General features: G+C 39.3%; 1 non-coding gene across 1 annotated transcript; it reads left to right on the top strand.

The window, feature by feature from the left end:
* Nucleotides 1–4,750: 4,750 nt before the first annotated feature.
* On the top strand, nt 4,751–4,857 carry LOC119042281 (U6 spliceosomal RNA). The gene has a single exon (XR_005081196.1). It is a non-coding gene; the product is annotated as a U6 spliceosomal RNA (small nuclear RNA).
* Nucleotides 4,858–14,502: the final 9,645 nt, after the last annotated feature.

Raw genomic sequence — 14,502 nt, 5'->3', positions numbered from 1 at the left:
TTATTTTTAGAGAGTGGGGAAAGGAGGGAAAAAGAGGAGAAGTGAAACATCAGTGTGTGGTTGTCTGTTGTGCACCCTCTACTGAGAATACGGCCTGCAACCCAGGCATATGCCCTCACTGGGAATCAAACGGGCGATGCTTTGGTTCACAGGCCTGCGCTCAATCCACTGAGCTATACCAGACAGGGCCTTAGGAGAACTTCTGATGGAGAAAATAATATCTGGTTGAATTATGTTAGTGGAAAAGTATTATGACAATACCTCAGTTTCCTACAGGAGGTAATTTATCTAGGATCTAGGATGTCTGTAGAGGAATTGAGAATACTGAAGCAAATGAAAAGGAACATGGAACTGCTTTTGAAAAGTCAATACTATTCACTTTTAGGAAAGAGTCTCATGTTCAGAAACTATTTGTTCTTACTTTACACATAATGCAATAAACTTGGTTATCTGGTTTACCAGGACGGAGATTAGGAAGAGAATTGCCGAAGCCAGGCAGCCAGTAAGTGGCAAGTACTAATAACTTTTTAAAAAGTGGCAAAAAACATATTAGAAGGACAAAAAAACACACACAAAAACACACCATCCTGGGATCACTGCAGGAGCAAAATTTTAATATTTCCCAAAGATCCATTATTTTGCACTCTAATTCAGAATGCTAATGATGACCAAGAAAATTACAGGTTAAATGATATTTGCTATACTTTTCAAAAAGGCAGTGATCTATGATCGAGCTTATTTAAAATATTTTATTTAAACCTTTTGTATTTAAAGAAATTAATTTCAATTATTTAGAAATTTAAGTCAGACTTTTCACATTCTCCACAGGTGTAGATAAATGAAGTTTTCTAAATTGTAATGGCAAAGTCAGAGTAAATATCAATGTAAACCCATTCACATTGACATGTCTTCCAAAGGTGTCTTTACATCTGGTTGGTTGCTTTGACCCCCAAGCAAGAGAATGAATAATGTATTCCTCTACAACAGGGGTGCCAAACTCATTTTCACCATGGGCTACATGAGCCTCAAAGTTGCCTTCAAAGTGCAAAAATAATTTTAGGACTGTATAAATGTAACTACCCCTTAACTGTTAAGGAGTTGAAATTGCATTCGGCCCTTTGAAGGCAACTGGGAGGCTCGTGTGGCCTCCAGTGAAAATGAGTTTGACACTGCTGCTCTATAAGCTGACTAACCATAAAAGTTGTTTTTTTTTAAAAGATGTGCACATTTTAAAAAAGATTTTCCTTATTTATTTTTAGAGAGATGGAAAGGGAGGAAGAAAGAAAGGGAGAGAAATATCAACCTGTGGTTGCCTCTTGCATGCCCTTAACTGGGGATCTGGCCCACAACCCAGGCTTGTTCCCTGACTGGGAATCAAACCAGCAACTCTTTGGTTCACAAGCCGTCACTCAATCCACTGAGCTATACCAGCCAGGATTAACCATAAAAGTTTAATGGGCTCTCCTTGTTATGCCCAGCTCTGTGGAAGACAAAAAGAGTAGAAAATAGGAAAGTTATGTAACACCTTACTCTGAGTTCCCAAGGCTCAAAGGATGATCACACCAAAATACCCACAATGTAAATTATTTATACTACTAAATAATATAAAAGTATATAAGTTAACAAAGATTATATATAATAACATTTTCTAAGCAAGGCCTAATGCAAATGAGCTTTGTTCAAGAACTCAATAATGTCATGAAGTCCATTAATGCTATGGTTCTCAGCCTTTGTGATACCTCTACTGTTCTCAGGGAGTTATCCAAAGGCCAAAACTTGAAGGCAGAAGGATCAGCAAGGCTACCAGCCAGGACTGCACAAATCCATCTGTTTTTTCTTCCTTGCTGTCCAAAAACAGCAAGGTCTTTCTTGCCTGCCTCACTCAGAAGAGCAAGACTCATTAAAACACACTGAGGGAATTAACCAAACACATGACAAGTGTATTAGGGTGTCTATCAAGTCTACCATTATATGTTCTCCCCCACCCCTGTAACAAAACATCATGAGAGCTGGAACCTTTTCTGCCTTATATACAGCAAAGGGATGGCATGTAATACCATACAAATATTGCTTGAATGAATATGGTTGAGTAGCAGTGAAAGGTTGAGGTATCTGAAACTTTAATTTGGAAAACCTTTCCTAGAAATGAAGGCATGACCTGGGGATATTTGGGCTACTCAGAGAATACCAGGTAGTGTACAACAATCCGTAAGGGAACTGTAGGCCCCAGAATGAACTCAGATAAATCCCAAATCCAGGCATGAACATTTAGGAAAGGTACTTTTATTACTATGCTAGTTTTTTGGGGGGAGATTTGTTTCTTTGTTGGGGTTTTTTTGGTGTGGGGGACTAACAATTTATGTTTCATAAGAAAAATTGGCTTTGGATACCTTCACTTATTGAAGAAGTCATCTTGATTTTGGAGCACAGAAAACTTTCCTTGTTTCTGTTCAGTAGGGCAGAATGTTTAGAATCTTTTTCAGAGAAGTAACAACATACTCAAATGTCTAAGTACATAACTGGTGTGCTACTGGAAGTGGCAAGAGCAAACAATCCAGGTAGAAATGAACAGGGAGAGAGAAATTTAGGTTCCCTATTCTGTGAAGACTATTATAAGGAAATGAAAGTGAACTGAGGAGAGGAAGAGAAATGGGAGCTGAAGAAACAGCCAAGAGACTCAGGAAGAAAGATTACAAAATCACCCCCCCCAACAACCCCCCCCCCCGCCCCTTTTCCTCCAAGTGCATTTGCACTTGCTTCTTTCTCTGCCTCTTAGTTGTTTAAAAGAGCCAGGCATGCATTCTCACACAGCACACCCTCGACCTCTCCTGGTCACACTGTAATGAGTCACAACTTTGATTGCTGTGGAAACAGCAAAGAGCGGGGCTCTTAGGAAGGAAGACAACGTCTGACCCGGTGTCCACTACTTCAAGAAATGGGCATAAGGTGGCAGCACTGGTAGTGCCTGCAGGTGTTGTGGAGAGAAACTTGGCCAAGGGCCAGTTATACTTAAGCTGCTAAATTCCAGTGAGAAGGTGGAAAAAGGGAACTCTGTTAAAGAAGTCCTAATAAGGATAGTTAGTAATGGGAGGAGAAAATCTTCTCCTAGGGGAGTGGTGGCACTCAGGAGCTCCAGAGAGGAGTGGGTGATGGGGTCATATTGCCTGATACCCACACATCTGTTGAAAGGATAATGGCCACTTCTAAAGAAGGATTAAGATGAATTGATGAAAAATATAGATGAATCGATGAACAATATAGATGAATTTTAAAACGGTAAGTAAAAGAGGCCAATCACAAAAGACCATATACTGTATAGTTCCATTGATACAAAATATACAGAATAGGCATTATCTATAGAGACAGAAAGTAAATGAATGGTTGCCTAGGGCTTGAGGCTGGGGAGAATGGTGAGGAATGACTGCTAAAGGGTATGGGTTTTCTTTTGGGGTGACGAAATGTTCTAAAATTGATTGTGGTGATAATCACACAACTCTGAGTAAGCTAAAAAACACTGAATTGTGCACCTTAATAATGAATTGGAATTATATCTCAATAAAGCTGTTACTAAAAATGCCTAGCTTGTGCATTTCTAAGAAGCTCTTGGGGATAAAATGAGGACAACTGTAATTGAACAATAATTAATGTAAAAAAGAGAGAGAGAGAGGGAGAGAGAGAAAGAAGCTCCTAGGTGATTCTGAAACTTCTAGTCCTGAAATCACGCTTTGACCAGAGAAGCTTTAAGAGACCCAATGAAATTATATTTCTTCCTTGGGATCAGCATTGTGTCAGTTCTGTACTGAAGTTAAAATAACAATTACATATTTTAATTTTTCTCATACATGCTAGTGGCATTATACACACATATCTAGTGCTTCTAGTAACAGTGAATATTAGTATCCTGAAGAAGTACATTACTAACATTATGGGATTTATTATTCATTTCATTGAAAAGCTCAAGATTTGGAATTTGTAAGAGAGCTGAGTTTAAGTTTGGCTCTATTATTTACCAGTGTCATGGCCTTGGATTACTTAATCCATCTGAGCTTCAGTTTCTCCATTTATAGAATGGACATAATAATGCTCAGTGGATTTTCGTAAGTACTAGAGACACTAGTAATAGTCACTCATGAGGTAACTACTATTATTGTCATCAACTTTGTGTGAGATGGGAGGATCTAGCCCATTTTCCTTTACATGTCTGCATCATTCCATATTTTCTTTTAAATCTCCTGAAGTTTTAAATTTTGGTTGTGTAGGAGATGCTTCTCTAAGATTATTTTTCTTTATCCATTTGAAAAAGGCATTGTTGTTTGGAGCTCTGGTAAAATACACATGAAATATATATTTTTAAAGGTTTTATTTATTTTTTAGAAAGAGGGGAAAAGAGGGAGAAAGAGAGGGAGAGAAACATCCATGTGAGAGAGAAACATCAGTCAGTGGCCTCTTGTAAAACGCCCTGTCTGGGGACCAAACCCACAACCCAGGCACATGCCCTGACCAGGAATAGAACCAGCAACTTTTCAATTTCAATTTGTGAGACAACACCCAGCCAACTGAACCACACCAGTCAAGGCCACATGAAATATAATTTTTAACACATAGGTGTGTGCTTTTTGGGGGGTGGGTATTGTTTCTGATATTAAGGGATTCAAAGTTAAAGTTCGGATATTCAATAAGGAATTTTAGTCTTCTTGATTCTTAAGTGCAAAACTGAAATAATTTTTATTTTTGTTAAGAATTTTTTTCAGTGCTTGTTTCAGCAGCACATATACTAAAATTGGAACGATACTGAGAAGATTAGCATGGCCCCTGCACGAAGATGACACGTAAATTCATGAAGTGTTTCATATTTTCAAAGAAAACTAAAAAAAGAAAAAAGAAAGAAAATTTTCAGCCCTAGGTGGGTAGCTCAGTTGGTTAGCACATCGTCCCAATACACAAAGGTTGCAGGTTTGATGGGATAGGGCACATACAAGAAGCAACCAATGGATGCATAAATAACTTGAACAACAAATGGATGTCTCTCTCTCTCAAATGAATACATTAAAAAATTTTACTGGGGGGGGTGGAAATGAGAGGGAGGTGGGGAGGGCTAGCTAGGCGGGTGGGCTGGGAAGGGAGTAAAAGACAGAAAACTGTACTTGAACAACTTAAAAAAATTAAAAATTTTTTCAAACTGAGTTACTTAATTTTGTTTTAGGACCTCTGTTATTTTCCTTTTCCTTTGTGGTACAGCAGGCAAATTCTCCTAATGCCTGGCCCTCTGGGAAGTCTACAGAGTGAGGCAATTTGAAACACCCTGTTTTGGAACAGACCTCCTCAATTGCTCTCTCTGGAAGAGGGATTCCTGCTGCAAAGTACATGACATCACAGGCGCACAATTTAGGCTGGAGTGAGGACTGCTGCTTCTTCCTTCTGGAGGCTCTCTGACCTGGGGGGTTATGGACTGCAGCAATAGGTGAGCACCAGGTACCTTGTTCCCCTATTATACATGGACTATTCTCTGAAAGTTACAGAGATGAAAGATGCTGACCAATGTGTTTGTTTCTTTTCTTTCTTTCTTTTTTATATACTTCTACTTTTAGGCTGATTTTATCTCCTTGGTTTTTCTGGCTTCTGAAAGAAACTGTGGCAAATATTAATTGTCATTAGCAAGTTTCTGGTATGCAGTGTTAGTGAAATTTGTGTCTTCCTTTTGGTTATTTGTTTTTTTTAATATTTTTAAATTTATTTATGTTTAGAGGGGAAGGGAAGAAGTAGAGAAATATCAATGTATGGTTGCCCCTCATGTGTCCCCTCCTGGGAACTGGCCTGCAACCCAGGTATGTACCCTGACTGGGAATTGAACCTCGATCCTTTGGTTTACAGGCCCATGCTCAATCCACTGAGCTACACCAGCCAGGGCTGGCTATTCATTTTTTAAAAAACTTTTATAAATTTAACCTTTTGTCAACACCTTTCTATCACTGTGTACTTAGCATTACCTCTATGAAGGCCTAAACAGTATGAAGACTTAACAATTTTTCTTCTATTTGTTTTTTAAATTATAGAGGAGTTGCATACTATCAGCTTTAAGGTAAACATTCCAACTTTTATAAGTACCTTAATAAAAAACTGGTTTTGGACATGCCATTTTTAGAAACCTGTTTTATAGAGAATTCTGTTGAATACAAAATTTCAAATTTGAAAAAGAAAACAAGGGATCCTGTCCGTTCACTGCAGCTTTGAATATTTAGGATTTCTTCTGTTACAATTCTGCTTTGTGTCACTGCTGCATGAGGTGGTCAAAAAAGCTGAACTGGAGGCACCAGCTCCCTGAAAAGGATAGCCACAGGTTCATGGAGTGAGGAAGTGCTATCTGCTGGTGGGGGACTTCTCAGGGTCACTAATTTTGAAACCCCCTAAACACTGATATAAAGATCAAAATCTCATCTTCAATGGCAAGGATCAAAAGGTCGGAAGGCTGTGTATTCTGTTTCCTCATCTAGCACCATAATTCTGTGGGAGAGCTGCAGTTAAATGGACTCTAAGCTGGGCTTATTCTTTCCTTTCTTGTCTTTCCAATTAAGGACATTATTTGATTTTGTGCATCTTAGCCATTCCTTTTGGTGGATAGTTGTTTCCCTTGTTACAAAGACCAAAGACCATTCTAACTCCAGAGTTGGCCAAAGAGGTAGAACAATTATCTCATAATTCCATGTAGCTGCCTCAGGAGCACTGGGTTGATGTAGACAACAATCTCTGGTATGAGTGCTGTTATGCCCAGGAGCAGAAGCTTTGAGAGCAGCCAGTGTGGTGTAAATTGTACCTTGTTAGACATTTTTGTGCCATTTAGTCCAAGTACATATTACCCAATGTGAGAGCCTATGTGACATGGAGACAAAAAAGAGAGAGAGAGAGAGAAGAGGGAGGAACAGAAGTTATTTTCATTCTCTTTTCCTCTAAGGAGGAAAAAATAACTAAAATATAACCTGAATATAAGAGCATTCATAATATTAATAATATTCTTGCCCTAGCTGGCGTGGCTCAGTGGGTGGCTTGTACGCTGACCTGCAAATGGAAAGGGTGCCGGTTGATTCCCAGTCAGGGCACATCCCTGGGTTGTAGGTAAGGTACCCAGTTAGAGGTGCATGATGGGCAACCCTGTATCTTTCACACGTTGATGTTTCTCTCCCTTTCTCTATCTCTAAAAAAGTAAATAAAATATTTAAAATATATAGCCTTGATAACTAAGTCAGTAAACAAACAAGCAAACAATAAAAAGAGATATTTGGGCCAGTGATCTCAAAGTACTTTTAACATCCACTTTCTTTGTATTCACTGAAATCTCTTTAAGGTCTCATCGAATGAAATTGCCATGTCTTCAAATTCTCCTTTTTTTTCCTTTTCTCTTTGTTCATCAGCTTTCTTGAAAAATAAGGAATCTTGACCTGAGTGTTAGGAACTTACACATTTTCAGTGGAAAAAGCCTTTACTATTTGGAAGGTATATCTTTCCTCTCAGGTAGACATCAGCCTACAATGTACTTTATGGGAGGCACAAAGGTAGTATATATACAGTGTCATACCTCACAGTAGGGTAACCTCCCATTTATAGTAAACTAGATGAGAGGATTGATATCCAAAATCAAAAAGTGCAAAATTCTAGACTGGTTCAAAGCATCACAGTAAAGAGATAGTTATTTGGCTCATGGGAAACTTCTAGGCATACATAGTCCATATGACTAGATTTTGTGAGTCTATCTGAAATCTTTCTCTTTTTTAAGATTTTATTTATTTATTTTTCAAGAGAGGGTAAGGGATGGAGAAAGAGGGAAACATTGATGTGTGAGAGGTACATCAACTTGTTTCCTCTTGTACACCCCAAACCAGGGACCCAGTCCACAACCCAGGCATGTGTTCTGACTGAGAATCAAACTGGCAACCCTGTGATTCACAGGCTGTACTCAATCCATTGAGCCACACCAGCCAGGGCTATTTGAAATCTTGATCATTACAGTTTATAAATGAATACAGCCATTTGGAAATTTGACTTAGAATGAAAGTTTGGATATTTGCTTCAAATGCTGAGATAGCTTTCTAAGTGTAGGCTCTTATGTGTGGCCATATCACCCTGAACACCCCCACTCACCTACCCATCTTGTCGAAGTGTAGGATCTTTACCTTAGATATTAAGTAGGTCATACTCCTTTAACTCTTTTCTTCCCTTTTGTCTTTCCCAACCCCCACTCATCCACAAGAAGAACACCTCTAACAGAGTTTTTATGTCTTTGTAGTACTCCATTCCTGTAAATTCCTTCTTCATGTTTTTGTTCTGTTTCATTAATTTGGAAAATGACAGTGTTAAATATGTTTGGTATAACACTAATCCTGGCCAGCCTTGGTAATCCCTTAAAATATATATACACACGCATATGTATATATATAATTTATATATATGGTATGTGTATGTATTGTTCTGGGGTTGAAAGTATAGAAGTAAAAATCTTAGCCTGGCTGGTGTAGCTCAGTGGATTGAGTGCGGGCCTGTGAACTAGAGGATCGCAGTTCGATTCCCAGTCAGGGCACATGCCTGGGTTGCAGGCCAGTTCCCAGCAGGGGACACACAAGAGGCAATCATACATTGATATTCCTCTCTTTCTCTCCTTCCCTTCCCCTCTAAAGATAAATAAATAAAATCTTAAAAAAAAGAAGTAAAAATCTTAAAATAGAAAAAAGAGGGAAAGGAGATTGAGGGGAGCTAGAAGAGGATAAAGGGATAAATGGTTATGGAAGGAAACTTGACTTGGGTTGATGAACACACAATACAATATACAGATGATGTATTATAGAATTACACTCTTTTTAAAAATATATTTTATTGATTATGCCATTATAGTTGTTCTATTCCCCCCTTCATTCCCCTTCACCCTGCACACCCCTCCCCCACCATTCCCCTCCTTTAGTTTATGACCATGTGTCTCAAGTTCTTTAGATTCTATATCTCCCCTACTATTCTTGCCCTCCCCTCTATCTATTTTCTACCTACCATCTATGACACTTCTTTTCTGTACCTTCTCCCCCCTTCTCCTTCTCCCACTCCCCTGTTGCTAACCCTCCATGTGATCTTCATTTCTATGGTTCTGCTCCTGATCTAGCTATCCTCTTAGTTTGCTTTTGTTTTAGGTGTGGTTATTAATAACTGTGAGTTTGCTGTCCTTTCACTGTTCATCTTTTTTATCTTCTTTTTCTTAGGTAAGTCCCTTTAACATTTCATATAATAAGGGCTTGGTGATGATGAACTCCTCAAAGTTGAACTTATCTGAGAAGCACTTTATCTGCCCTTCCATTCTAAATGAAAACTTTGCTGGACAGAGCAATCTTGGCTGTAGGTCTTTGGATTTCATGACTTGGAATACTTCTTTCCAGCCCCTTCTTGCCTGTAAGGTCTCTTTTGAGAAATCCGCTGACAGTCTGATGGGAACTCCTTTGTAGGTGACTGTCCCCTTATTTCTTGCTGCTTCTAGGATTCTCTCCTTCATTTTAATCTTGGGTAATGTAATTATGATGTGCCTTGGTGTGTTCCTTCTTGGGTCCAACTTCTTTGAGACTCTCTGAGCTTCCTGGATTTCCTGGAAGTCTATTTCCTTTGCCAGATTGGGGAAATTCTCCTTTATTATTTGTTCAAATAAGGTTTCCACTCTTGGCTGTTCCTCTTCCCCTTCTGGTACCCCTATAATTCTGATGTTGGAACGTTTAAAGATGTCCTGAAGGTTCCTAAGCCTCTCCTCATTTTTTTGAATTCTTGTTTCTTCATTCTTTTCTGTTTGGTCATTTTTTTCCTCTTTCTGATCCATTCCTTTGATTTGAGTCCCAGTTTCCTTTCCATTACTATTGGTTTCCTATTGTATTTCCATTCATTTCAATTAGTTTAGCCTTCATATGTTCCTCTAATTTGTGACTAAAATCAAGCAGTTCTGTGAGCATCCTGATCACCAATGTTTTGAACTGTGCATCTGAAAGTTTGGCTATTTCTTCATCGCTTAGACTTATTGGCTCTGGGGCTCTGAGTTGTTCTTGAGCCATGTTTTGATCTGTTTGTGCCTGTTAGGTATGAGGAGCGGAGCCTTAGTTGTTCACCAGGGTGGGACCACCCAGGTCACTGGTTTGTGACGCTGTATGTGGGGACGGGGCCAGAGAGGGACAATGGCCATCCCCTCTGCAGCTTCCTGCCACTGGGGCCTGCACGGTCTGTCTCACCGCTCCCTCCTTCACTGGTTTATCTGCGCGCAAATGTGTGACTGTGGTCATCCCTCAGTGAGTCCGCTTGCTTCTCCACACCTGCGATCCACCTACGGCTGCCGGCGTGCCAGTCGCACACCCGGGTCAGTCCATGGGTCTTTCCTGCCCAACCCGCTCTGCTGCTGGCTCTGCCCCTCTTACCGGTTTGGCTGAAGGGTTCATTGTTGTCAGACTTCCGTGAAGTTCAATTTTCTGTGGTTTTGGCTGTGTTTTTGTTGCTAAAACTTTGTTGTTTTTAAACATGGTTGTGGGAGGAGGCACAGTGCTTCCACCTACACCTCCATCTTGGCGGAAGTCAGAATTACACTCTTGAAACCTATAAAATTTTATTAACCTATGTCACCCCAATAAATTCAATAAAAAAGTAACTAAATTGAAAAAATAAAACAAATATCCCTTATTAACCAGGTCCCTTCCATAGTTTTAATTGTTTAAAAAATGTTTCTCCTGTTATTGCCGTTAAATATTTCTCATATTTTGGCATCACATACCAACACATGATGTCAGAGGTGCGTGTATGTGTGAATTTGTAGTAGAGGCAGAAAGCCTAGGTCAGTCAGTATAGTGTGTGTAATGGTGAAGAATTTACTAATCTTCAATTAGCAGATCATTGAGGATATGAATCGCTCACGAGAGGTCAAAAGGTGATGTCAGTGAATGGTTATAGCTCAGCATGATTGCCCCTATTTTTCTATTGCATTTAGTGCTATTACTATTGCAGGGCTCTCCTGTGAATTTTACTTTGGGACTTTAGAAATATCTACTGCCAAGGATAGCATTAATAAGCATTCTAGGAGACAGTCAGAGCAAGGAACAAGGTACTTAATGAAGTTTATAAATATGGGTTTGAAATGATCTTATTAGTAGCAGTCATACTATTAATTTCTAGTTGGAAAAATAACATGCTCACAAGATTTCTAAAGCTCTGTAGAAGGCTTGTTTTGGTGAAAATTGGGTCAGAACAGCATATGAAACTCAAGAATTGCTGAAGAAGGGCAGACACATAGGGTATGGTTGCTTCATCATAAAAGGTAAGTATTAAGATGGAGACTATGTGCCCTGAGTCTGCAGTATTTGGTTAAGTTTATAAAATGGTTTGTATCTAACCTCTCCATAATCAGTTATAAATTATGCTAATGATAGATTAATAAAAATCTTCAGTAGCCAAAAATCTTCAGTTGCAACTTCCTTATCTCTAAGCTTCTTCCTAGAGAATACCTTCTCTTTGAAGGCCATGTAGTACCTGAATTCTCCTATGATTTCATCTTGGAAACACTAGCTGCTAGTTCATACAAAAAAGAGAGAGTAGGTGTGGAATTAACTAGAATCCTTCTTTTCTAGATCTTCAACTTTAGCTGGGCTCAGGGGAAAACAAAACATCAGCCCCACACTCCAGTTTTTGCTGTACAAAGTGCCCTTATTTTTAGTAAGTGTGACTGGGAAAAAAATACTTCAATGAGATCTTGAACTTTATTCTGAGGTCAAATGGGACTTCATTTAAAAAACATGTAATCTATATCCTGGTCTTGATCTTTGGGGGCAAAATTAGTGCCTAATGTTGTATGGCGCTATGTACTCTTTTCTTTTAGTGTAGTTTGTAGATTGAATGGACTCTATTAAAGGAGAGGAATGTGTGTGTTTCAGCACTGTTTTTTAAAAGGCATGTTGGAAAGGCTTGATGAAGCGTATTGGGTCACTTCCCCTTTGTCTCCTGTTCTTTTCCTCCACAACAAGATTGGAAGAACAACAACACATTTGTACATAGGCCTCCAGTAGTCTCATTAGAGGGGTAGGCCAATAAGAACCAACCTGCTGTTCCCCACCCAACGGCCCCTATGGTGGCTTCTGAATTCAGTTTCAATGCTGTTAAATTTTAGGGCAGAAAGTAATAATTCGGAAAAATGCCAAAATCCACTGTAATTTTTCCTGGCAGCTTTCACTTGGTGTCATTGGTAAATTCTACATTTCACTGGACTGCCACACCACTACTACTACAGTGTTCCACAGGTCACTTTTTCGTTTGATCCAATTTTCTTTTATCTTTGGTAGAAGTTATTTTCTGTTGGGATAGGTTTAAACTCTATTAAAGTCAGTCAGAATGCTTTCCCTTAGGGACTAGTCACTTCCTGTCCTGTGCCTCATAGGTTTCTTTGGATTTTCTTTGATTCTTACATAAAAGACTGAGATGATGATGCTAGAGTATTCTCTTGAGGTGGCTGTGTTTGCAGAGCACAAGCAGTATCCTATTTCACAGGATTGCATGACTGCCTCCTTCCATTTTGTCAGTGCTCACATAGTTTTTCCTTCTCTTTCCAATTCTCTTCTACATAACTTGTGTTGGAGGAAAAGACTCCATTCCAGATCCATTCCAGAGTTGCTATGAGAAACTTACCCACTCTGATTCTTTTTCCTATCTCAGTAAAATGGCAGTAAGAAAGCTTTATGCAATCAGCGTGGAAATACTCTTTAGAATATTTGATTTTCCTTTCCACCCTCAAATTTCAAAAATGTTTCTTATAATCACTTTACATGTGTGCATTTTTCTAGATTGATTTTAAAGAATAAAGCAAAACAAAAGCAGCCTACATTGGCTTAATATGTGAAGTCAAAGATAACAGACTTTTCCTGTTTTTGAGCAATAGCCTTCAGTGTTAACATTGGTGGCTTTATCTTTTTTTGGTAATATAAAACTCTCCAAATCTAAAAACAACTTAATGTGATAAGTACCAAATACAAAGTTGTTAGGTTTCTCTTTTGATATAGAGTGGATTTCAAGCTTTTTAAGCAGTTTTTTCATATATTATTTTTGTATCGGTGAATGTAAATCTTCAATGAGGCTCAGCAGAAAGGTTCAAGTTTCTCATCTACTCAGCTTTTTTATGAAGCTCCGGTCCAGGTTTATTTGGCTTTAAAATATTACTAGTAGTTTTACTCTGTCAGGAAGCTCATCATTGAGATTGGTAGATAAGAAAAATATACAAATTAGAACATAAGAATTGATACCTTTTTCCTTGTGTTAAATTGACCCTGTGTGTTATATTTTATATTCACCACAAACCAGCTTGGATCATTATTTAATTTTTACTTGATTTTAGCTTTTGGGGGAGGTAATGGTGAGGATAATTCTTATTTTATATTGGTACAAAAAAAAGGAAGTTGACTGAAATGTCTAAGGGTATTTTTTCAGAGCTACTCATGAAAAAACTAATTCAGAAATTAACTTTTCTCAAAATGTTTATTATTCTGAAACGTAAATTCCTTCAAATTGTTTAAAACTTTGAGATGAGTGTACAAAGCATCACCTAAACAAGTGGTTGTTGCCTCTGGAGTTGCTCTCTGAGGATCCTAGATGCCGGGTAGGCATACTTTTAACGCGAGGAACTGTGGCGCTTCGTTCAGACTCCGTTCCACTTTTCCGTTATAATCCAGTTCGTATCTTACAGCTTCCGTCTGGGAGCCGGTAATATAATGAATTGCCTAGACTCTAGCTTCAATCCACTTTCCTCGCTTAATGTGCAGCCCAAAGTTTTGCAGCTCGCTGTCAGATGGTAGTGCTAGACTTTCACAGCGCTCCCAAGTCTCCGCTGGGGCTGTTTCTGAATACGGAGTTGCAAACTTTAAGAAATACAGCTCCAGACGGAAATCCACGCCAGGCTTTGAACTCGGCTTCTGGTTTCCGTCAACTGACAGAGTTGCCCTTTTGCTCAAACTTGCAGCTCCAGTTCTCACTGGAGAGAGCTCTGCTGGGTGTTTGCTGCTTTGCCGAGGTGGGGACACGTGTGGGGGCCATAACCCGATGTTCCACAGCAGCTCTGCGCCTTTGTTCAGAATCGAGGCAAATCCTTGCTGGGTCCCTGGGCTTAAAACTTCTAACCCCTCCAAAGGAGTGGGGAAACGAAGGAGCCAAACCTGATGTTTTGTTTGTTGAGTTTTGCATTTCTGATACTCAGGGAAGATACACCGCGAGAGAGGAAGGGCTGTCCTTTCTGCAAACGTTTCCCTCTCTTGGCAAACGCTCCAGGCCTCGTTCCACATTTTGCAGTTGACCGGGTATATTTTAATAGGTTGTTCCCTTGTTCTTCGGCCCAATTCACGCTTACTGTGCAGCCAGATAAAATGAGAGCACATTTTCTGACATTTTTCAGTCGGTTTGTCCTGGCCGCCCTGCCCCCCTCCTTGGCTATTGCAGCCACAGTAGTCGGTGCTGCGCGCTGATATT

The sequence above is a fragment of the Artibeus jamaicensis genome, unplaced genomic scaffold (assembly GCF_021234435.1).
Source record: "Artibeus jamaicensis isolate MK-2021 breed Jamaican fruit bat unplaced genomic scaffold, CSHL_Jam_final scaffold_847, whole genome shotgun sequence".
Classification (NCBI taxonomy): Eukaryota; Metazoa; Chordata; class Mammalia; order Chiroptera; family Phyllostomidae; genus Artibeus; species Artibeus jamaicensis.
This window is presented reverse-complemented; position numbering and strand designations above follow the sequence as displayed.